A 25,000-nucleotide genomic window follows, 5' to 3' on the forward strand; every position below is an offset into this window, starting at 1 on the left:
TACCTAGGGTATAACTTGTTTCACAGACGTTGGATCACTTTGCGGTCTTCGACAAAATTGTTTGGCATATAGTCACCTACAATAATACCAAAGGGTTTGATTATTGAACGCACACAGCGCCACCTAGCGGCAAAATTCGAAAACTTAAAAATTCTGCATACATTTGGCCTAGTTTTCCCATACAAACTTCAAGCGTTTTGAGCGCCCCCTTAGGCTCAAATTTTGAACGTAGCTTCTGGGAGTCCAAAACAACTGATTTAAGAAGTAAGACTTGGTATTTTTCGAAATTATTGTTTTTTCATATAAGTGTGGGCCACCTGAGCAGTCTCCAAAGTTTTTTTTTTCAGGAACTCGTGAAAGATTTTTCGGTTATCCTAGGATAAATTTCAGCAAAGGTCCATGAATGAATTATCGAAAAATCTGTGGAAGTTTTTTCGAAGTAATGGAGGAATTTGTAAAGAAATCTCTCGAAGAAGATCTGGAGATATTTTTGAAGAAATTACTAGTTGAATTTATAACAAAAGTCATGGGAGATTTCCTGAAGGAAACCCAGGGTAGTTTCTACAGGAATCCCTGCAAAAACTTCCCAAATGGATCTCTCATTTTTTTAAGAGTCCCTGGAGGAATTTCCAGAGAAATCCCAGGAAGTTTTTCTGACAGAAATTCAAATTTAAAAAAATCCCTGGAGCAATTTCTAAAGCAAACCCCGGAGAATGTTTAACAATAAATCCTTGAGGAATCGTTTGAGAGAATGTTAAAAGAAATTTCCGAAGCATTTTTCGGAAAAAAAAATCTCGAAAAAAGGTAAATCTCTGAAGGATTTCTGAAGAAATTCCTGGAGGAATTCCTGCAAAAAAACCTTACACAACTCATTCTGAAACTTATGGAGAAATCACTAGTAAGTGGAATTTCTGTAGAAATTGGAAGTTGCTGTGGGTATTTTTGGTGAAATCCTTGGAAAATTTTTCAAAGTAACCCCAGTTGATAATTTGGAACGAACTTTTGAAACATTTTCTGAAAAATATCACTGAGCGTTTTATAAAAGGTATCTCTGGGAAAATTTCTGAAAAAAATATCTAAAGTTATTTCTGAAGGAACCTCTGCAAGCATTTTTGTTAGTATCCCCAGAAGAATTTCTACCTAAATTAGAAAAAAAATGGAGAAATTTCAGAAGAAAATCATGAAAGATGCTTTGAAAGAATTCTTTGTAAAATTTATAGAATAGCAGGAATTTCTAAACAAATCTCTGAAGAAAATTTCCAAATGAATGCATGAAAGATTTTTTTTTTTAGCTGAATGCTCGGACAAATTTCCTCAAACAAGAATAGAAAGATGTTTTACAAGAATTTCTGAAGAAATTTTTGGAAGTTTGTCTAAAGAAATTTCCAAAAGATTCTCCGAACGCATGTGCTTCCCAAACTGTGCGCCGCGGCGCCTTGGTGCGCCGCGAACCTTTCCTAGTTGCGCCGCAGGATTTTGGCTTTTTTGACGAAACAAAAAAAAACTCTTTATTTGTATTGCGGAACACCTTTAATTTTTTTTATTAGTAAAACTTTCCTGACTCTTCGATTGTTTTATAGGATTTCTGGTATCCTTTTTAAACATATCAATTGAAACCACATTTTAGAATTACAAGTTTTTGAAATTGATTTTGGAATTCTTAAGCTTCAGCTTAGCTTTTGATTCTACTATAACTTGACTAATTTTTTTAATTTCAAGAGCATTATTTACGTTCTTTTCAGAATAATTACAAAGTCTTCGAAACAGCTTAGCGACATGCATGTTTGCCGATGTGATAGTGTGAAGAGCTAATTTTGACCTTTTTGAACTGGACTGTTTCATCAGTACTGCCGCAACCTCACTGAACTCGAACAAGTTTGTTATGTCTGGTTTCATCTATAGTGTTATATATGGCCAATTCAGGCCCAAAAGGGTTAAGTTTAAATTTATGAAAATAAGTTCAATCAAAGCCCACCTGGCAGGCCTTTACAATTTCTTCCCGTGTCCCAATTTGCCGAATTTTCCAAAATAAACAAAAGTGTTGCTTTGCAATTTACGCAAAAAGTTGAAGCTTTGGGCAAGCTCTGTGTAGTCATTTTCATTCAATAATAATTCTTTAACTATTGCAAACGCTTTAGAATTTTTGGCTGAATTGTTGAAATTCAGCAGCTTGTTTTACCTTTACATCTGAGTTTCTTCTTATTTTAACATGATTTTTGAAATCTTACAAATATTCAAACTATCTTTGAGAAATCAATTTTAAAAAAATAGTTAGTTTTTCAAATATTGAATTCTGAATACTTGATATTGCTAATTTAGAGAAAACATTCCGTTTTACGGTAGCACGAAAAGCTACCGCAGCTGTCAGACTACTGATTTTCACTGAGGTATCATCGATCTACCCTAGCGATGCCTTGGATAGCCTTGCATACGACGCCGATAATCATTGTTTGTTGTTGGTTTTCAGTTCAATTCACCTTGCAAGCATGCTTTGATTTGGCCTCCAGTTTCAATGATTGGATGGTTTTCAAGCCTGCGGTAGGACTTTGACAGCTGCGGTAGAACTCGGCGGCTACCGCAGAGTGGAAATTTTTCTAAAAATCTGTAATATTAGAGAATTGTTTCACGATTGAGTCTTGTACACTGTAAAGTGAAAGCTGCCCAAAATTAAAAAAAAAACTTTGTTCAAAACTTTGGTGCGCCGCGACATTTTTGGAAATGTCAAAGGGCACCGCGATAGCAAAAAGTTTGGGAACCTCTGCTTTATAGGGCCGAGAAAACCAGGCACGGAATCCACTCGTTCTACATTGGAATATAAAGTACATGTGGTGTAATGAACAAAAACGATTTTATTTTCAAAAAATTCGATGTTCGATTTTGTATGAAAAAAATTGGTCTAAATTTCAATTTTTTGTCAACAAAGTTTAAGATGTTGTTATTTTGTGATGCGTTTATCAATCATGCTGATTTTTTGATAAGTTATTGCCCCAATATTCATGAGTTACATGTGTGGATTTGAACTCGATTGGTCAATCATTTTGGACGATATGGCAATTTTAGTACATGCCCATTTATAATAGTGCATTTTTTCAAAAGGCTGAGTTCCTAAAAGTAATGAAGCAATCAAGTTGAAATGTTGTCCACAAGTATGAGGAACATAGGCCTTTCATTCCCCATCATTTAATTTTCAATTCGCTCACCACAACAGAAGTTCGAGCTTATAAACCTTAATGCACCCAAAAATGGTAGTTTTTGGACCGTCATTTTGTTCTAAAAAAGCCCATTCATATTTGTTATGGCTCAAAAAAGGCGAAGACTGGCACTCGAACCTAGCTATTTAGCACTGTAGTTGGAGGAAATGCCAATGCAGAACCCGTAGCTTCCGGGAAGGTAAGCCCAGCTCCCTGGGTTAGTGGGTTGGTGTCAGGCCCTGCGAGCCATCCGTAAAAAAGACTAACACCGGAAAATCAACAAGAGAAGAATGCGAACCGATACCAATAGCGACGACCACAGCGACGAAAAGGGACTTGCGATTGGAAGCTCGGTACGTGGAACTGCAGATCTCTCAACTTCATCGGGAGCACCCGCATACTCGCCGATATACTGAAGGACCGCGGGTTCGGAATCGTAGCGCTGCAGGAGGTGTGTTGAACAGGATCTATGGTGCGAACGTTTAGAGGTAATTATACCATCTACCAGAGTTGCGGCAACACACGTGAGCTGGGAACAGCTTTTATAGTGATGGGCGACATGCAGAGGCGCGTGATCGGTTGGTGGCCGATCGACGAAAGAATGTGCAGGTTGAAGATCAAGGGACGATTCTTCAACATTAGCATAATAAACGTGCACAGCCCTCACTCCGGAAGCACTGATGATGACAAAGACGCATTTGACGCGTAGCTCGAACGCGAGTACGATCGCTGCCCAAACCACGACGTCAAGATCATCATAGGGGATCTAAACGCTCAGGTAGGCCAGGAGAAGGAATTCAGACCGACGATTGGAAAGTTCAGCGCCCACCAACTGATGAACGAAAATGGCCTACGCCTCATCGATTTCGCCGCCTCCAAGAACATGGTCATTCGTAGCACCTTCTTCCAGCACAGCCTCCCGTATCGTTACACCTGGAGATCACCACAACAAACGGAATCGCAAATCGACCACGTTCTGATTGACGGACGGCACTTCTCCGACATATCGACGTCAGGACCTAACGTGACGCCAACATCGACTCTGACCACTATCTGGTAATGGTTAAACTGCGCCCAAAACTCTCCGTTATTAACAACGTACATTACCGGCGGCCGCCCCGGTACGATCTCGAGCGACTGAAGCAACCGAATGTCGCCATCGCATACGCGCAGAATCTCGAGGCAGCGTTGCCGGACGAGGGTGTGCTCGATGTGGCCCCTCTAGAGGACTGCTGGAGTACAGTGAAAGCAGCCATCAACAACGCAGCCGAGAGCACTATCGGGTACGTAGAACGGAGTCGACGAAACGATTGGTTCGACGAGGAGTGCAGAGCGGTTCTGGAGGAGAAGGATGCAGCGCGGGCGATAATGCTGCATCATGGAACCCGACAGAATGTGGAGCGATACAGACAGAAGCGGAAGCAGCAGACCCGTCTCTTCCGGGAGAAAAAGCGCCGCCTGGAAGAAGCGGAGTGCGAGGAAATGGAACTGCTGTGCCGTTCACAGGAAACACGCAAGTTCTACCAGAAGCTCAACGCATCCCGCAAAGGCTACGTACCGCAAGCCGAAATATGCAGGGATAAGGAAGGGAGCCTCCTGACGGACAAACGTGAGGTGATCGAAAGGTGGAAGCAGCACTTCGACGAGCACCTGAATGGCGAAGAGAATGTAGGCACGGAGGACCAAGGCAGCGGAGGAAATGACTATGTTGGTGCAGCAGAGAACGCCCAAGTAACAATTATACTTTTGTGGCAATCCTGAAGTAATTTCTAAGATAGAATAATAAAACTTAGCAATAAAGCTCTTTGTTCTGCAAATCTGAGATAAAATAGGTATAAAACATCCATAAGACGAATCTGGCCCACTCTTCAGGAGATCTTCAAAGCTGCTTTTGAAGACTGCTTTGAAACTAGTTGTATTTATGTACATGCGCTGATGATTGATAATAAGAACTTTATGAAACTATAACAAGAATATCTTGAGGCATGTTGATCTTTTAGCTGTCTTTCTCAAAAGTGTCAACAGTGCATAATAAATGAAATCTTTTACCTGAGCATTATGCAGCAGCAAACAAGTTTTGTTTCATGGATAAAATAATAATTGAACTGCGAATTAATTTTCATCAAATTGAAATGGCTAAAACATTTAAATTGCCTGACGGATCATTGATGACAGGGAATCGAAATATTCCGTGCCATACCCACTTTTCCGTTGATATGCTACCCAAAACATACGAAAATTACAAAGCGCCTCAAAAATAATATCATTCATTAATATACGAAGACATAAATTTCCTTTAAAAACAAAAGGCTACGCCACTTTTTCAATTCTTTCTAAGCATGGCTGCCGTTCCAAGCGAACAAAACTCATGCAGCCGCCATCAATTGTTATTACCTTTAATCCAAACTTCCTCAAAACAATGATGGAACCAAGTCACCTTGCATGAACGCTACAGCCTTTATTGAAGATTGTTTTTACTAGTTATGATCTTAAGGCAGATTTAATCGTCTTAAATGAAACTTATTCGTTTTATACAAGAGTAACAGCCTTTGACAATTGTTTGTTTACGTTTTCGATGCTAGAAAGTTGTCTCTGTACATTTCGCGGTGTTTCGTGTGCCAATTCTATTTTGTTTCCCTCTATTTTTGCTATTAATAATGAAGTGCAACTTACTACAATTACACTATTTGGCATAAGCTTGAGCAGAGTCACAGTAAGTACCCATTTCATTTGCGATTCGCATAGCTATGGCCTGTGTGAGAAACTGATTGAAGGCAGGACGACAGCAGCCAGCTACTCGCCTTTTTGATTGGCCGTAAAATCATTATTTCGTTGACATGATTACTTTTTAGCACAAGAATGGCTAAATTATCAGTGAGCAAACATGTTTATGTGTTTATATTTGCATGAGAACGCGGTTTTTCAACCAATTTGTTACATTCATTATTTGGATTGAAAAATAGTTCGTTGTCTTATCATTATTTCGCATAGTTCTTGTTCCAGAGTAATTGCTCTAGCTCAAGAATAGAAGGCTTCAAGAAGTTTTTAAAGGAGGATTAGCCAGATGAAATGCACTTGAATAAACGAAGCATAAATTTTTAATAAAATATGTTGATGTTATGTGTTGAAAATAACTTCAAATACACCTTAAAACTTATTATAAGATTCAATGCTCTTGTAAATTCAGTTGTTTTATGCGCGAATTTCAAAATTAACTTGAAGACAACTTAAAAACCGCAAACGAACGAAGATTGTTTTCTCTTGATAAAAACAACTATAAATGTTCCATGAATTGGTCATGCTGTGATAAAGCTTCCATAAAAATAATCAAATCTAAAAGGAATTGAAATTGTTACTTGGGCGGGAACGAACCAACTCCCACGCTGAGGGAAGTTAAGGATGCCATCCACCAGCTCAAAATCAACAAAGCGGCTGGTAAGGACGGTATCGCAGCAGAACTCATCAAGATGGGCCCGGAAAAGTTGGCCACCTGTCTGCACCAGTTAGTAGTCAAGATCTGGGAAACCGAACAGCTACCGGAGGAGTGGAAGGAAGGGATAATCTGTCCCATCCACAAGAAAGGCGACAAGTAAATGTGTGAGAACGTTCGAGCGATCACTGTTTTGAATGCCGCCTACAAAGTGCTATCCCAGATCATCTTCCGTCGTATTTCACCTAAAGTAAATGAGTTCGTGGGAAGTTACCAAGCCGGTTTCATCGACGGCCGGTCGACAACGGACCAGATCTTCACCGTACGGCAAATCCTCCAGAAATGCCGTGAATACCAGGTCCCAACGCATCACCTGTTCATCGACTTCAAAGCGGCATACGACAGTATCGACCGCACAGAGCTATGGAAAATTATGGACGAGAACAGCTTCCCGGGAAGCTGACTAGACTGATAAGAGCAACGATGGACGGTGTGCAGAACAGCGTAAGGATTTCGGGTGAGCTATCCAGTTCATTTGAATCTCGACGGGGACTTCGGCAAGGTGATGGACTTTCCTGCCTACTATTCAACATCGCCCTGGAAGGTGTTATGCGACGAGCCGGGCTCAACAGCCGGGGTACGATCTTCACGAAATCCAGCCAATTTGTCTGTTTTGCGGATGACATGGATATTATTGCTAGAACATTTGGAACGGTGGCAGAACAGTACACCCGCCTGAAACGTGAAGCAGCAAAGGTCGGACTGGTGGTGAATGTGGCTAAGACAAAGTACATGCTGGTAGGTGGGACTGAGCGAGACAGGACAAGCCTTGGCAGCAATGTTACGATAGACGGGGATACTTTCGAGGTGGTAGAAGAATTCCTCTACCTCGGTTCCTTGTTAACGGCTGACAATAACGTGAGCCGTGAAATACGAAGGCGCATCATCAGTGGAAGTCGTGCCTACTATGGGCTCCAGAAGAAACTGCGGTCAAAAAAGATTCACCCCCGCACCAAATGTACCATGTACAAGACGTTAATAAGACCGGTGGTTCTCTACGGGCACGAGACGTGGACGATGCTCGAGGAGGACATGCAAGCACTCGGAGTTTTCGAGCGACGGGTGCTAAGGACGATCTTCGGCGGTGTGCAGGAGAACGGTGTGTGGCGGAGAAGGATGAACCACGAGCTCGCTGTACTTTACGGCGAACCCAGCATCCAGAAGGTGGCCAAAGCCGGAAGGACACGGTGGGCAGGGCATGTTGCAAGAATGCCGGACAACAACCCTGCAAAGTTGGTATTTGCTAACCATCCGGTTGGTACAAGAAGGCGTGGAGCGCAGAGAGCACGATGGGCGGACCAGGTGGAGCGTGATCTGGCGAGTGCATATTACCAGGTTACTTGTCGCCGGTGTGTCGCGGCGCTGGTCGCTGCATGCACAATTTTTGTCGCTGTCGCGGGGCGACTACGTTTTGTTTGCCAAAACTGCGAGTTCATCAAACTCACAAAAGGTCAACAATATCTCACCAATTGCAAAATTTGTTATGATAGCAAAATAAGACATTCAGTAGTTATTCTTCCAAATTTTAAAATGACAAGCGAATGGCATATTTTGATATAATATCATATTATGCTATTCGCATGTTGTTTTAAGCTCTTTATGAAGAACTCATGAATGATAAAATAAGTTATGACAATAAAATTTGTTATTCTTTTGTTTTTGGTTTGCCATTCACCTCTACCCGGGCATTCACCATGTCCGTTCGGTGTCTGTGTAGATGACGGTGAGATGGCGGTGCCGCTGCGGCAAAACGCAATGAGTGCGGTTTTTTTCGCGGCTTTTTTTCAAAACAGCATTAGTTCTCTGAGAATGTTTATGATTCCGGGACGAAGGAAATTTTCGGAGTAGGTTTTTGATTCCGGGGAGGATCTCTAGTACCAATACCGAGATCAGTACAAGAAAGAAATAGGTAATTATGGAAGCAGGCTAATGAATCTAGAAAAAAAGCTGGGAAAAACCTGGAACAGAGCTCCAAAATATAGATCAGGTTTTATTTGAAGAAATCAAAAGATTCCGGAAGGCGGGATGCATCGGGAATACCTCCAGAACGTTCAAGGGAAATCCTTCAGAGTTCCTCAGAAATACTTGCAGAAGTTCGTCGGGAACTTTTCCGGTCGTTGATCCTCCAGGAATTCCTCAGAAGTACTACCAGCAGCTCCACGGAAATTCCAGCAGAAGTTCCTCGAAAATTTCTCCAGGAATTCATCGGCATTTTTTTTAATGAGTTTCTTTGGAATTCCTCCAGGACTTCCTCGAGAATTTCTCTAACATTTTCTCGGCATATTTTTTACGGAAGTTGCTCGGGAATTCCTCCAGGACTTCCCCGGAATATCTCCAGGAGTTCTTCGGGAGTTCCTCCAGGAGTTCTTCCAAAAGTATCTCAGGAAATCCTTCTGGAATTCCTCGGGAATATCTCCATGAGTTCATCGAGAATTCCTCCAGCAGTTTCTCGGGCTCCTAGAGAATAACTTCAGCAGATCCTTAGGAATTTCTCCAGCAGTTTTGGAAATTCTTCCAGGAGTTCCATGGAAGTTTCTGCAGAAGTTCTTCGGAAACACCTTCCTAAATTTCTCGGAAAGTCTTTTGAGAGTTTCTCCAGGGGTTCCTTGATAATTCCTCTAAAAGTTTCTTAGGAATTTCTCCAGGAGATTCTCGAGAATTCTACTTGAAGTTCTTTGGGAATTTCTGCACAAGCTCTTCGGGAATTTTCCCGGGAGTTAATCGAGCATTCCTCCAGGAGTTCTTACAATTCCTCCAGAAGCTCCACGGAGAACCAGAATTTCCTCGGGAATTTCTCGAGGAGTTCCTAGAAAATTTCTGTTGGTGTTCCTTGCCATTTTCCCAGGAATTTCCTGTCAATGCATCCAGGATTTCTCAGGAAATTCCTCCAGGAATTCATTGGGAATACCTCCGAGAATTTCATAAGAATTCCTCAAGGAAATCCACTGACATATCTCCAAGAGTTCCTCAGGAATGCTTAAAGAAATTGCACGGGAATTCCCCCAGGAGTTCCTGAAGAACATCCACAGGAGTTTCTCGAAAATTTCTCCAAGTATTCTACGAAAATTCCTCCAGGAATTCCTCGGAAATTGCCCTTCGGGGATTCCTCCAGGAAGTCCCTCGGGGATTCCTCCAGGAAGTCCCTCGGGGATTCCTCCAGGAAGTCCCTCGGGGATTCCTCCAGGAAGTCCCTCGGGGATTCCTCCAGGAAGTCCCTCGGGGATTCCTCCAGGAAGTCCCTCGGGGATTCCTCCAGAAAGTCCCTCGGGGATTCCTCCAGGAAGTCCCTCGGGGATTCCTCCAGAAAGTCCCTCGGGGATTCCTCCAGGAAGTCCCTCGGGGATTCCTCCAGGAAGTCCCTCGGGGATTCCTCCAGGAAGTCCCTCGGGGATTCCTCCAGGAAGTCCCTCGGGGATTCCTCCAGGAAGTCCCTCGGGGATTCCTCCAGGAAGTCCCTCGGGGATTCCTCCAGGAAGTCCCTCGGGGATTCCTCCAGGAAGTCCCTCGGGGATTCCTCCAGGAAGTCCCTCGGGGATTCCTCCAGGAAGTCCCTCGGGGATTCCTCCAGGAAGTCCCTCGGGGATTCCTCCAGGAAGTCCCTCGGGGATTCCTCCAGGAAGTCCCTCGGGGATTCCTCCAGGAAGTCCCTCGGGGATTCCTCCAGGAAGTCCCTCGGGGATTCCTCCAGGAAGTCCCTCGGGGATTCCTCCAGGAAGTCCCTCGGGGATTCCTCCAGGAAGTCCCTCGGGGATTCCTCCAGGAAGTCCCTCGGGGATTCCTCCAGGAAGTCCCTCGGGGATTCCTCCAGGAAGTCCCTCGGGGATTCCTCCAGGAAGTCCCTCGGGGATTCCTCCAGGAAGTCCCTCGGGGATTCCTCCAGGAAGTCCCTCGGGGATTCCTCCAGGAAGTCCCTCGGGGATTCCTCCAGGAAGTCCCTCGGGGATTCCTCCAGGAAGTCCCTCGGGGATTCCTCCAGGAAGTCCCTCGGGGATTCCTCCAGGAAGTCCCTCGGGGATTCCTCCAGGAAGTCCCTCGGGGATTCCTCCAGGAAGTCCCTCGGGGATTCCTCCAGGAAGTCCCTCGGGGATTCCTCCAGGAAGTCCCTCGGGGATTCCTCCAGGAAGTCCCTCGGGGATTCCTCCAGGAAGTCCCTCGGGGATTCCTCCAGGAAGTCCCTCGGGGATTCCTCCAGGAAGTCCCTCGGGGATTCCTCCAGGAAGTCCCTCGGGGATTCCTCCAGGAAGTCCCTCGGGGATTCCTCCAGGAAGTCCCTCGGGGATTCCTCCAGGAAGTCCCTCGGGGATTCCTCCAGGAAGTCCCTCGGGGATTCCTCCAGGAAGTCCCTCGGGGATTCCTCCAGGAAGTCCCTCGGGGATTCCTCCAAGAAGTCCTTCGAGGATTCCTTCAAGAAGTCCTTCGGGGATTTCTCCGAGAGTTCTTTCAGAGATTCCTCCATGAATTCTTTCAAGGATTCCTGCAGGAATTCTTTCAGGGATTCCTGCAGGAATTCTTTCAGGGATTCCTCCAGGAATTCTTTCAGGGATTCCTCCAGGAATTCTTTCAGGGATTCCTCCAGGAATTCTTTCAGGGATTCCTCCAGGAATTCTTTCAGGGATTCCTCCAGGATTTTTTTCAGGGATTCCTCCAGCAATTCTTTCAGGGATTTCTCAAGAAACTCTTTAAGGGACTGCTCCAGGAATACCCCCAAGGATTTCTTCAAGAAGTCCTTTGCCAAAGAAATTCTTTTAGGGATTCCTCCAGGAATTTCAGCGTGGATTCCTGGGATTCCTGAAGAAATTCCTCCAGGAAATCCATCGGAGATTCGTCCAAGAATTCTTTCAAAGATTCCTTCAGGAGTCCTCCGCAAATTCCTCCAGGAATTCCTTCAGGAATTTTTAAAGAAATATCTTCGGGAATTTTCAAAGGAATTCCTTCAGAGACACCTTCAGAAATACATACGGGAGTTCCTCCAAGAATGCTTTCGGGGGCATCCAGGAATTCCTCCGAGGATTCTATCAAGAAGTCCTTCGCAAAATTCTACAGGAATTCTTTCAAGAATTCCTCTACGAGTTCCTTCCGGGATTCCTCCAGGAATTCCTCCGAGGATTTCTTCAAGAATTTTTCCGTGGATTCCTTCAGGAATTCCATCGGAGATTGTGGACTCGAATGTCAACTTATCTGGTAAAGTTTCTTTAATAAGATATAGTACAATAACAATAATCGGAGATTCCTCCAAGAATTCCATCGGAGATTAGGATTCTTCCAGGAATTCCTTCAGGGACTTCTCCAGGAATCCCAAGGATTTCTTCAAGAGGTCCTATGCGTAAGTAATGCTTTTAGGGATTCCTCCAGGAATTACTTCCTGGATTCCTCACAGAATTCTTCCGGTGATTCCTCCTGGAATTCCATCGCAGATTCCTCCAAGAATTCTCTCGGAGATTCCTCCAGGAATTCCTTAGGGGGTTCTTACAGGAATTCTTTCTTTGGAGATTCCTCTTGGAATTCCTTCGGAGATTCCCCAAGGAATTTCTGCGGAGATTCCTCAACAAATTCCTTCGGGGATTCCTCCAAGAATTCCTCCAAGAATTCCTCCGAGGATTTCTTCAAGAAAATAATCCATTAGGAATTCTTCCAGGAATCCCTCCATGAATTCTTTCAGGAATCCCTCCAGATTTCTATAGCAATTCTTCCTGGGGATTTTTCCAGCAATGCCTCTGAGGATTCCTGCAGGATTTACTCCGGATATTCGTCCAGATTTTTTTCCGGGGATTCCTCCAGAAATTCCTTCGAAGATTCCTCCAGGAATGCTTGCGGGGATTCCTCCTGAAATTTCTCAGGGGATTCCCCCAAAAATTGTTTCAGGATTTCCTCATGGAATTCCTCCAGGACCTTTTCCAGAAATTCCTCCAGTAATGCCTTCAGGATTTCATTCAAGAATTCTTCCAGGAACTCTTCCAGGAATGCCTTCAGGATTGTTTCCAGGAGTTTTTCCAGGAATTCCTCGAGGATTTTTTCCTGCAATCCCTCCAGATTTTTTTACAGCAATTCCTCTTTGATTTTTTTCTACGAACTACTCCAGGATTTCTTCCAGGATTGATTGATTGATATAACTATATTACAGAGACTTCCAGCCCTTGGATGGTTCGTCTCTTTCTTTCAGGAAATCTTCCATAAATTCCTACATGAATGCTCGGAAGAATTTCCTGGAGAAATTTTTGGAGGAATCCTCGGAGGAATTCGCGGAGCACTTCCGGAAGGAATCTTCGGAGGATTTCCTCAAGAAATCCACGGGTTAATTCGAGCAAAACTTCCTGAAGGAATCCGCAGAGAAATTCCTGGATGAATGCACGGAGCACTTTTTGAAGTAATCTTCGGAAGAAATTTCTTAAGAAATCCTTGAAGTAATCCCTGGAGGAATCCCCGAAGGAATTCCTGAAGGAATCTCCGGAGGAAATTTTGGAGGAATCCCCGGTGGCTTCGCGAAGGACTTCATAAAGTAATCATCGGAGAAATTCCTGGAGGAATTCCCGGAAAAATATCTAGAAAAATTCCTGGAAGAATTACTGAACGAATCATCAGAGGAATTCCTGGAGGAATCTTTGAAGTAATTTCTGGAAGAATCCCCGTAGGAGTTCCTGGAGGAATTCCTGGAAGTATTACTACAGTAATGCGTGAAGGAATTTCTTTTTTTTTTATCTGTATTAACGAGATTGTTAGCCCTAGGCTAGTTCATCTCGGGACCCACGCTTTACTTCCCTTCCGAAGGAAGAACTCACATTTTTTGCGAGTTTGTCGGGAGTGGGATTCCATCCCAGGTCCTCGGCGTGATAGTCAAGTGTTCTAACCACCACACCAGGTCCGCTCCACCCGAAGGAATTCGTGGAGTAATCCCTTATGATATTCCTGGAAAACTCCACGGGAACTTATGGAAGAAATCCCCGGAGGAATTTCCAGAGGAATCTCCGGAGAAATCTCTTGAGGAATCCCTGAGGACTTCCTGAAGATTTCCTCGGCAAAATTTCTGGAAGAATCACTAGAGAAATTCCCGAAGAAAATCCTGTGAGAACCCCCGCAGGAATTTCTGGAGCAATCTCCGGAGAAATTCCTGGTGGAAAACCCTGAGGAACTTTTTGAAGTATCGCTGGAGAAATTTCTGTAGAAATTTCCGGAGGAATTTTTGGAGGAGTTTCTGAAGAAAATCTTGGAGGGATTTCCGCTGGAAATCCTAAAATAATCCCTTGAGGAATCCCCGGAGGCATTTTCGGAAAACTTTAAGTAGTACCTGGAGGAATTCCTGGAAGAATCCCCGGGGAAGTCCTGGAGAAATCCACGGGGGAATTCCTGGAGAAAGCCCTGGGGGAATCCCTGGAGAAATCTCCAGAGGAATTCCTGGAGAAATCTCCGAGGGAATTCCTGGAGGAATCCCCGGTGGAATTCCTGGAGGAATCCCAGGAGGAATTCCTGGAAGAATCTCAGGAGGAATCCCTGGAAGAATCCCAGGAGGAATTCCCGGAGGAATCCCAGGAGGAATTCCTGGAGGAATATCCAGAGAAATTCCTGGAGGAATCTCCAGAGGAATTTCTAGAGGAATCAGTGCAATACACGGAGGATTTTCTGGAAGAATCCGAATCTCCGGAGGAATTCCTTAAGGATTCTCCGGAGAAACTCCCGGATTCCTGGATATCGAGGAGGAATTCCTGGAGGAGTTTCTGGAGGAATTGCTGTAGGAAGTTTCTCGGGAATTCTTCCAGGAGATCCTCGGGAATTGCTCCAGGAGCTCTTTTCCAGGAAATTCTTTCAGAATTTTAGACGAACTCCTGGAGCGATTCCTGAGGATCTCCTGGAGGAATTCCCGAGAACCTTCTGGAGGAATTTCAGACGGAGCTATTCCCAAGGAACTCCTGGAGGAATTCCCAAGGAACTCCTAAAGGTATTCTCATGGAACTTCGGAAAAAATTCCCAAGGAACTTCTGGAGGAATTCCCGAGGATCTACTCAAGGAATTCTCAAATAATACTCCTGAAGGAATTCCCACGAAGCTCCTGGAGGAATTTCTCCTGGAGGACCTCCTTGGAAAATTCCAAGAACTTTTGGAGGAAGTCTCGATCAACTCCCGGAAAATTTCCCAAGGAAATTCAGGAACAATTCCTTAGGAAATTCTTGGAGAAATTCCCGAGGAACTCTTTGAGGAATTCCTGAGAAACCCCTGGAGGAATTTCCATGGAACTTCTGGACAAACTTCCGAGGAACTCCTGGAGAAATTTCCGAGGATCTCCTTGAGGATCCTTGGGATTCCTGAAGGAATTCCCATGAAACTTTTGGAGGAATCCTCAATAAACTCCTGGAGGAATATCCTGGGAACTCCTGGATGCATCGACAGGTAACACCTGGAAAAATAACAAGGATCAGAAATTCCTAAGGAACTCCTGGTAGAACTCACGTAGAGCTTCTGGAGCTTTTGGAGAAATTCCCGCATTACTGCTGGATGAGTTTCCGAGGAACTCCTGGAGGAGGCAATCTCGAGGAACTCCTGGAGGAATTCTCGAGGAACTTCTTGAACTTCCGAGGAACTCCTGGAGGAATTTCCGCGAAACTCCTTGAGGAATATCTCATGAACTCCTGGAGGAGGAATTCTCGAGAAACTCCTGGAGTAATTCCCGAAGAACTCCTGGAGGAATTCCCGAGGAACTTTTGGAGAAATTTCTGAAGTACTGCTGGATGAATTCCCGAAGAACTCCTGGAGGAATTCCCAAGGATCTCGTGAAACTCTTTGAGGAACTCCGGAAGAATTCACTGGGCAGTTCTAGAGGAAATCCCGAATTCCAGGAGGAATTCCCGAGAAACACCTGTACAAATGTCCATGGAACTTTCGGAGAAATTTCCGAGGTACTGCTGGATGAGTTCCCGAGGAACTCCTGGAGGAGGAATTCCCGAGGAACTGCTGTAGAAATTTCCAAGGAACTCCTGGAGGAATTCACGTGCAACGTTTTGAGAATATCAGAATTTACTGATGATAAATCGACTGTTTGGTGGAATTGATTATGTTTGGCTACGCAGTCATTTATTGAACAAACGACGTTCTTTATTTGCCCCGTGTCGAAACGTCGTGGATAACATTCCAAAAGGTGACTTCATGATCCTCATGGGCGGCTTCATCATCGGTTCCGAAAACTCGGACTATAGGGCACTGCACTGTTTTGATTTTGTATGGGATTTTGACGTTTCTTGGCTTTGTTGTTTACAAAATCCCTGTAAGAGTGAAAGAGAAGGAGAGAATTTCATGCAGTGCCCTATGAGTTGCTGGAGTAATCGACAAGATCCTGGAAGATACGATTGATCATGAACCAAATCGTGGGTTGCTGTGGCAGCCCATTACCATGGAGCACCTAAATAACTTCGAACTGTCTGATGACGTTACTCTCTTAGCTCAACGGCACTCTGGTATAAAGAGTAAGCTCGATGATCTTGCCGATCGCTATTTGACGGTAGGTTTTATCACCGACGTCAACAAAACCAAATCGTCAACCCTTCCAGTTTCACGGTAGCTAGACCAGCAGTGGAGAATGCTGAAAGCTTTCAATATTTCGGTAGCCAAATGGCGGCCGATGGCGGTACCTAGATCGACACAGTTGCAAGGATCAAGAAGGTGAGAACAAGTTTCTAGCAACTTTAAGAAATGTTTGGAAAAACAACCACATTGGTCGACGCACCACAAACCAAACGTGAAATCTGTACTGCTGTACGCCAGTGAAACTTGGTCTGTATCAGCGGAGAACACTCAACGGCTGCAGGTCTTCATCAATAGATGTCTGCGGTATATACCTAATTCGTACATGGTGGCCTGACAATTGGATCTCCTACGAGGGGCTCCATCGGCGATGTCATCAAAAGCCAATAGTAACAGAAATTCGGGAGCAAAAGTGGAGGTGGGATGGCAACACTCTACGCAAGGGCGGAAACGAAATCTGCTAGCAAGCGTTAGATTGAGACCCAGCAGGACATCGCAGCAGAGGCAGACCCAGAGGCTCATGGCGGCATAGCCTCAACAACGAAATAAACGAATTCGATAGAAATTTGACCTGGCCATAGGTTTTGGCGATAGTGTATTGAACAATACACCTAAATTCACTGTGTGCTCAATTTTATTAGTTTTTCATTTACCGGTCAGTGTTTGAAAATCAATTTGCATGTAGGGTAGAAATCGACTTCGTCATATTTTTAATTCCCGTCATACCAGATGAAAAGTAGCCGAAAATTACAGATGTTCCAACTGACCTTTGCCAATGGCTCATCAGATGGAAGCAAACAGATGTAGACTATCAATAACTACCACATATAGCCTTAAAAATCGAATAATTACGCAAATGTTTACGTTTCAATTTCACTACAGTTATGGATTCACATTTTTTTTTCTCGCTTTGCGTTTGCCGTAGGCAAACAGAGACAAAAATTGACCAAATTGGTGGAGTTCGCTGAAATGGTTGTGTCTTTAATGGGAGCAACCGAATATATATAAAAAAATACTCGTTATGATTATTATTAACGAGCCTTCATAGATCTATTGATTTAGTAAGAATAATAATATTAATAAGTGATAATTTCACATTCCACTCCACAGCCTCATCGACCGACTTCATCCATCCTTCAGGATTACGTTCATTTAATCGAAACTTGTTCCATCAACGTCCATCGACTTGAACATCAATCCACATGACGATTCACCAATCGCCATTCTCACCAAAATCCATCAATAACCATCTATGAGCAAACGAACGGCCTTTTTCAAAGCCGTTAGGGAAGATATTTGGCATCATGGTACGACAGTGGGTAAGCCAGCCTAAAGACGTCCTAACTTGAAGAAATGTTGGGCGCAACGCTAGGAGAGTACCGTTCAGCATGCCGCTGCTGTCCATCATAATACCTACGATTTGGTAAGTAACCATATCTCCAACAAAAAAATGCAGTGTAAACTACCGAAAACATGGTTAATTGATAATCGTACCTATCGTCCATACGCTACGTAGACTCTATTTTGGTTATCTCAGAACCCCCCTCCCTCCCCTCCCGAAGACTTCGTCCATACAAAATTTTCGAAATTTGTATGGACCGTAGACTTTGACCAGAACCAACCCCACCCCTCCCCCTATCAGAGTCTACGTAGTTTATGGACAGCGCCCTAGGCGAGATTTACGGAAATATGAGACTCAACTATCAGTCAGTTTTAGCTTGCTGAAGTACTTTGTTGAAGACGGCATCATTCTATCTTATCAGGATTCTGAGATATAGAAGTTTGAAGATTTTTTATCCTGGCGCCACCTAGCGGACGATTCTCGAACCAAAGACGCCATTGCTAGAGAGTTCTCAGCCTGCTGATAAACTTTGCTGAAAACGGCATGCTTGTACCTCATTAGGGTATCGAGATATATGTACGTGTTTGAATTTTTCAGACATAAGGCGCCACCTAGCGGATATATCCCAAACCGAAGACTTTACTATCAGATACTTCTGAGCTTGCTGAAGAATTTTGCCAAAAACAGCATCATTCTATCTTATCAGGTTTCTGAGATATGAGGGTATGCATATTTTTGACACTGGCGCCGCCTAGCGGCCGAATCGCGAACCAAAGTCGCCCTTGCCAGTTAGTTCTTAACCTGCTGAACAAATTCGCCGAAGACACTATACTTCTACCTCATCGGGATCTTGAGATATACGTTGCGCAAAGTATGTGGCCAATTTTGGTACCCCAAGACAATCAGGAATAACTCCGGAACCATGTGGACCAGGCACCCATGTCCCCGACATCATAAACTAGAAGAGTTTTTCGGGAAGTTGTGAAAATTTCATCAAAATCCATCGGAGAACAAAAAAGTTATGACAATTTTTGTGCTTTTCCGAAGGTGGAAAATGTACGTTGGCTGGATGAAGGTTAAGAATTATTAGTCGTCTTTGCGGCACCCTGATATAAGCAGACTCTAATTTCACTTATTCTCAAAGTGCAATTTAAGCAGCTCATCAGTACCGGCGCCGGCCAAGTCCTTACAGTCAGTTGGGAGAATGTTAGCGTGTAGTGGTTGTTGCCCGTCATGTACAGTGTATCAAACAATTGTCCGTACAGTAATTTTTTGGTCAACATATTTTTTCATTCAAATGTTTATAACTTTTTTATACGTCAATCAAAAACGCTGAAATTTTGACCAATCATAAACCATACATTGCAGCTCCATTGGTAAAATTTTGAGCGAGATCGAATAAGTTTTCAGAAAGTTATAGAACTTTAAGTAAAACTTTTAGGATTCTTGAACACATTTTTAAAACATTATATCTCAATATGTAGTCGATGAAACTTTTTCAATCTTTTTTGTGTTACAGCTTATACGTAAGGCTTTCATATGCAGCTTCGTTTGAGGTTTTATATTCACTACAAAAAATATGAAAAATCTGTATATATTCAGAGTATTATTTGGAAATTTATCATATTTTGATCAATAAAAGTGCCAAGTGTTTTCAACTTTTTTAAACTCTCCTAATGTAATATTTTTATACAGGACCTAAACAACATATAAAGAGTAGGTCCTATGCATTTTTCGTTCAGTTAATGCACTTTTATTGGTAGAAAACGTTTGGCAGATTATATGTTAAAAATACGGTGATTTTCCAAATACCGTCAACTGCATAAGCAAATTTTTCATATTTTTTGTAGTGAATATAAAACCTCAAACGAAGCTGCATATGAAAGCCTTAGGTTTAAGCTGTAACACAAAAAAGATTGAAAAACTTTCATCGACTACATAGGGGAGACTGAGGAGACTTGATCCCTGGAGAGACTTGTTCCCCCCATATTTTCTCGGAATCAAAAACAGTTTTCTTCTAGCATATTTTCCCCAAAATAACATCTAGACAGACGACAATGTTTTGGCTACAATTGATTTGAATTGTGTATTGCATTATTTTTTAACACTCCCACTGCCATGCTATAAATCACTTACACCAACTGCCATGCCTCAAAACAGTGGGAACGGTATTTTTCAACTGCTAATATCTCAGCCGTTACCTTAAAAAATACTGTTTTTCTGGAGCCATTCCGAATGTAAATTAGTTTCCACGCTTATTTTAATGTTGAATTGCCCATATTAATAAAGCAAAATTATTGCAAAGAAATATATGGAGATACTCATTATTTAAGACTATAAAATCTTCACAAAATTACGTATAATACAGAAAATTTGTATATTCGATTTGAACTTTGTATTCATCGCGACAACCCCTGTGTTTTATTGCTTGAAACCAATCACGTGCACATGAGAAATCTTTTTCCAAACGATTGTGAAATGTATGAATCTCAGAAACTACAAAATTTTCATAAAATCACGTATAATACAGGAAATTAGTATTTTCAGTTTGAACTTCACGTTCATCGCGACAATCTCCATGTTATATTGCTTGAAAACAATCACGTGTATATACGAATACATTTACAGATAAATGAGGACAACTGTGATTCATAAAAACTACAAAATCTTCACAAATTTACGTGTAATACAGAAAATTTGTATATTCGGTTTGAACTTTACATTCATCGCGACAACCCCTGTGTTTTATTGCTTGAAAACAATCACGTGTACATGAGAAAACTTTTTCAGAACGATTGTGAAAAGTGTGTATTTTAGAAACTACAAAAGTTTCATAAAATCACGTATAATACAGGGAATTTTTATTTTCAGTTTGAACTTTACGTTCATCGCGACAATCCCCATGTTATATTGCTTGAAAATAATCGCATGTACATAAGAATACATCTACAGATACATGGGGACAAGTGTGAATCATAAAATTGCAAAATCTTCACAAAATTACGTATAATACAGAAAATTTGTATATTCGGTTTGAACTGTACATTCATCGCGACAACCCCTGTGTTTTATTGCTTGAAAACAATCACGTGTAGATGAGAAAACTTTTTCCGAACGATTGTGAAAAGTGTGTATTTTAAGAACTACAACATTTTCACAAAACCACGTATATTACAGGAAATGTGTCTTTTCAGTTTGAACTTCACGTCCATCTCGACAAACTTTGTGTTTATTGCTTGAAAACAATCACGTGTACATTATAAAACTTCTTCCAATCGATTGTGAAAAGTGTGTGTTTTAGTAACTACAAAATTTTCACAAAATCACGTATAATACAGGGAATTCGTATTTTCAGTTCGAACTTTACGTTCATCGCGACAATCCTTGTGTTTTATTGCTTGAAAATAATCACGTGCACATAGGAAAACTTTTACAAAGCATTTGTGAGAAGTGTGAATCATCAAAACTACAAAATCTTCACAAAATTACGTACAATACAGAGATGTTGTATATCTGGTTCGAACTTTACACTCAACGTGACAATCCTTGTGTTATATTGTTTCAAAGCAATCACGTGTATATAAGAGCCAAGGACTAAAAATCTCGTTATTGTATGTTGCTTTCATAACAAAACGCGCTGCCAACTTCCAGTCGGCATTTCTGAATCATCGCAACGAATCAAGCACCACCTCTGATGCTGCTTGTGTTAGTGAGATCGGATAAACGTCAGACTCCTGCCTGCTGATTGGCTGCGACGACTCTGGCGACGGTTTCATTCGCGACGGATTCAAATCGTCGCGTTCGATAAGGGGGAAAACCGTCAATAATACAGATAAAAAAAAATCCTCATGAGATTGCTTATGAGATTCCTCATTGAATTTCTTCAGGAATTCATCCTGAGATCATTTCTTCTGTGTTTATTTCAGGAACAACTGCAGGAATAATTTTAAAAATTCCTCCAAGAATTCCCCAGGAACTCTTTTAAGAATTTCTTTTGGACTTCCTCTTTGAATTCTTTCAGGAATTCCTCCAGGAATTAATCCAGTACTTTCTCCAGGAACTTTATATGGATTCCCTTAGGAATGCCTCTTGGAATTTCTTCCAGGATTCATCCTGGGGTTTCTACAAGAACGCCTGCAGGGATTCCTTCAGGAACTGCTACAGGGATTCATCCAAAAGTTCATCCACTCTTTCTAGAATTACTTCAGGATTTCTCCAAGAATTCCATCTGTGATTTATTGAGGAACTTATCATGGGATTTCTCCACGAATTTGTTCAGGAATTCCTCTAAGAATTCTTCCAGTGATTTCTCTGGGGATTGTTTCAGGGATTCCTCTAAAAACTCCTCCAAGGAATCCTACTGAAATGTCTCTAATTTTTTAAAATATTCCTTTAGGAATTCCTTCAGAAATGCTTCCAGGAATTCTTGTAGACATTCCTCCAGGAGTTTCTCCAGAGATTCCTCAGGAAATCCCTACACGCTTTCCTCTAGGGTATCTTCCAGAAACTCCTCCATGAATTTCTCCAAGGCTTCACTCGGGAATTCCTTCTGTGATTCTTTCTGGAACAACTTATTTTAAAAATTCCCCCAGTAACTTTTCTTAGGATTCCTTCAGGTATTTCTCCTTGAATTCTTTAAGGAACTCCTCCAGGTATAAATTCAGTACTTCCTTCAGGAACTGTTTAGGGATTCTCTTGGGAATTCCTTGGGGTTCTTTAGGAATTCCTCTAGAATTTTCTTCAGGAACTGCTATAGGGATTCCTCCAAGAATTCCATCAGGAATTTCCCTAGGAATTCCTACAGGATTTTTTCCAGTAATTATTCAGGGGATTCCTCCAAGGGTTTTTGCAGATACTCCCACAGGAATTCCTCCAAAGATTTCTCCAGGAATTTATTCAAGGGTTCCTCCAAGAATTCCACTACGAATTCTCCTCGGCATTTTTCCAGGAATTTATTCAGGGATTTTCCAGGGATTCCAACTTGGATTCATGAAGAAAATTTTCCAGGGTTCTTCTCAGCGATTCCTTCAGAGATCCCTCCTGATATTCCTCCAGGAATTCATGCAGGCATTCTTCAAATTCTCCAGAAAATTCAACAGGAATTGATCTAGAAATTCCTCCATAAATTTTGTCATAAATTCATCCAAGAATTTCTCTATGAAATCCTTCAGGGATCCCTTCAAAAATTCTTCAAGGATTATCTCTAGGAAGACCCTTTGAAATTTTTCCAGGGATTCCTTCAGGAATTCTTCCAGATTTTCCTCCAGTAATTGCTGCAGCGATCCCTTCAGGAATTCTGCAAAGAGAACTCTTCCAGAAACTTCATCGGGGATTTCTGCACGAATTTCTCTAAGGATTCCTCCAGGGATTTTTCAAAAATTCCCTTGAGGATTTCTTCATGTATTCCTCCAGAAATTTCTCTAGAAATTCCTCCAGGAACTTTTCAAGATTTTAACAAATTTTTACAAAAAAATCTCCTAGACTTCCTTTAGAGATTCCTCCAGAAATTCATCCAATAACTATTTCAATGATTCCTCTATGGGATTCCTCCAGGTAATCTTCCAGATATTCCTCCAGAAATCCTCACAGAAATATCTCCAGCAATTCCTCTAGGATTTAGTCTAGGAATTGCTCCAGGAACTCCTGCAGAAAAATCTTTAGGAAATGCCCCAGGAATTTCTTCAGGAGTTGATACAAAAATTGCTCCTGAACATTCTTCAGAAATTATGTCAGCAATTTCTCCAGGAATTTCTCCAGAAAATCCTTTAGGAATTTCTTCAAAAATTCTTGCAGGAAATTCTCCAGGAATACCTTAAGTATTTTTAGGGAATCCTTCAGGCATTTCTCCAGGAATTACTCCAAATATTGTTTCAAGAATTGTTTCAATGATTCCTCCTGGGATTTCTCCATGAATTTCTCCAGGGCGTTTCTCAAGAATTCCTTCAGGAAATCCTTCGAAGATTCCTCCAAGAAATACTTCAAAGATTCATCCAGGAAATCGTTCAGAAATTCCTCTAAGAATCTTCTAGGGATTTCTTCAGAAATCCTTCCAGGATTTTTTTTCCAGGGATACTTTCAGGAATTCCTCTAGAAATTCCTCTAGGAGTTGCTTCAGGAATTCCTCCTGGGATTTCTCACAAATTTCTCTAAGGATTCCACTAGGCATTAGTTCAGTAATTCCTTCGAAAATTTCTCCAGGAATCCCTTCAGAAATTCCTCTAGAAAATCCTTCAGGAATTTCTCAAGGGATTTTTTCAGAAAAACAAATTTTCCAGATTTCCTTTAGAGATATCTCCAAAAATTCATCCAGTAATTCTTTCAAGAATTTCTCTAGAGATTCATCCAGGAATTCCTTCAAGGATTCCTCCAACACTTCTCACAGGAATTCTTCTAGGAATTCCTCCAGGTATTCCTTTAGGATTTTATCAAGGAATTTCTCCAGGAACTCCTCCGGGAATAACTCCAGGAATTTCTTCAGGAATTCTTCCAGGAAATGCTCCTGGACATCTTGCAGATTTCAGATTTTTCCAGAGATTCTTCCGGGAAATTCTTCGAAAATTCATCCAGGAAATCCTTCAGAAATTCCTCTAAGGATTCTTCCAGGAAATCCTTCTGAAATTTCTCAAGGGATTTCTCTAGAAATTTCTCCAGAAATTCCTTCCAGAATTCCTCTGGATATTTCACCAGGAGATTACTCCAAGAATTTCTTCAGAGGTTGCTTCAGTAATTCCTCCAAGACTCTCTAGGAATTCCTTAAGAGATTTCTTCAAAAACTTTTCTAGGGATCCCTCCCATAATTCTTTCAGGATTTTTTTAAGAAATTACTCCAAGGAATTCTCATGAAATTTATATAGGATTTCTTCTAGGAATTCCTCAAGAGATTTCTTCACAAATTTCTCGAAGGACTCCTCCCAGAGTTTATCCAATAATTCCTCTTGATATAGTTTTAGATAATACTCCAGGTATTGCTTCGGAAATTCTTACGGCATTTTTCCTGGAAGTCTTCCAGGGATTGCTCGTGGAATTCTACAAGTGATATCTTCAGAAATTCCTCTTAGGTTCTTTTCAAAAATGTAGTAAGAAGTTCCTTCAGAAATTTCAGAAATTCTTCAGTCATCTTTTGCAGGGATGTACCCATGAATTTCTCCAGGATTACTTGATATTTTTTTTATTATTTCAACAATTTCTGGAGGAATTTATGCAGCGAATAGTATTGGAAGATAATTTAATTGTAAGATGCATACAAGAACCAGGAAATTTTCCAAGGATTCTTTCAGTAATCCCTCCGGCAGTTTCTTCAGAAGTATACTCAGCGATTCCATTAGCAATTATTTCAATAAGCGAGACTATAAGTCCTCCAGGGAATCTTCCAAGCAACAAAAAAGTCACGGCAGGGCAGGTTTTAGATTATGCAAAAGTCACAGTGACTTACTATAAACATCTATACACTTACATGCTAAAGTGCTTTCA

General features: G+C 41.9%; 2 long non-coding RNA genes across 2 annotated transcripts in view; one reads left to right on the top strand and one right to left on the bottom strand.

The window, feature by feature from the left end:
- Window positions 1-25,000, bottom strand: part of LOC115267949 (uncharacterized) — a 407,801-nt gene that overhangs the window by 248,523 nt on the left and 134,278 nt on the right. The gene's annotated exons all lie outside the window — the stretch shown is intronic.
- LOC115267951 (uncharacterized) overlaps window positions 17,196-25,000 on the top strand; it is a 104,676-nt gene continuing 96,871 nt past the window's right edge. The window contains exon 1 of the long non-coding RNA XR_003898097.2: window positions 17,196-17,611. This is a non-coding gene — a long non-coding RNA (uncharacterized LOC115267951). The remainder of the gene's footprint in view (window positions 17,612-25,000) is intronic.

Source organism: Aedes albopictus, chromosome 3, assembly GCF_035046485.1.
Source record: "Aedes albopictus strain Foshan chromosome 3, AalbF5, whole genome shotgun sequence".
In the NCBI taxonomy this organism is placed as follows: domain Eukaryota; kingdom Metazoa; phylum Arthropoda; class Insecta; order Diptera; family Culicidae; genus Aedes; species Aedes albopictus.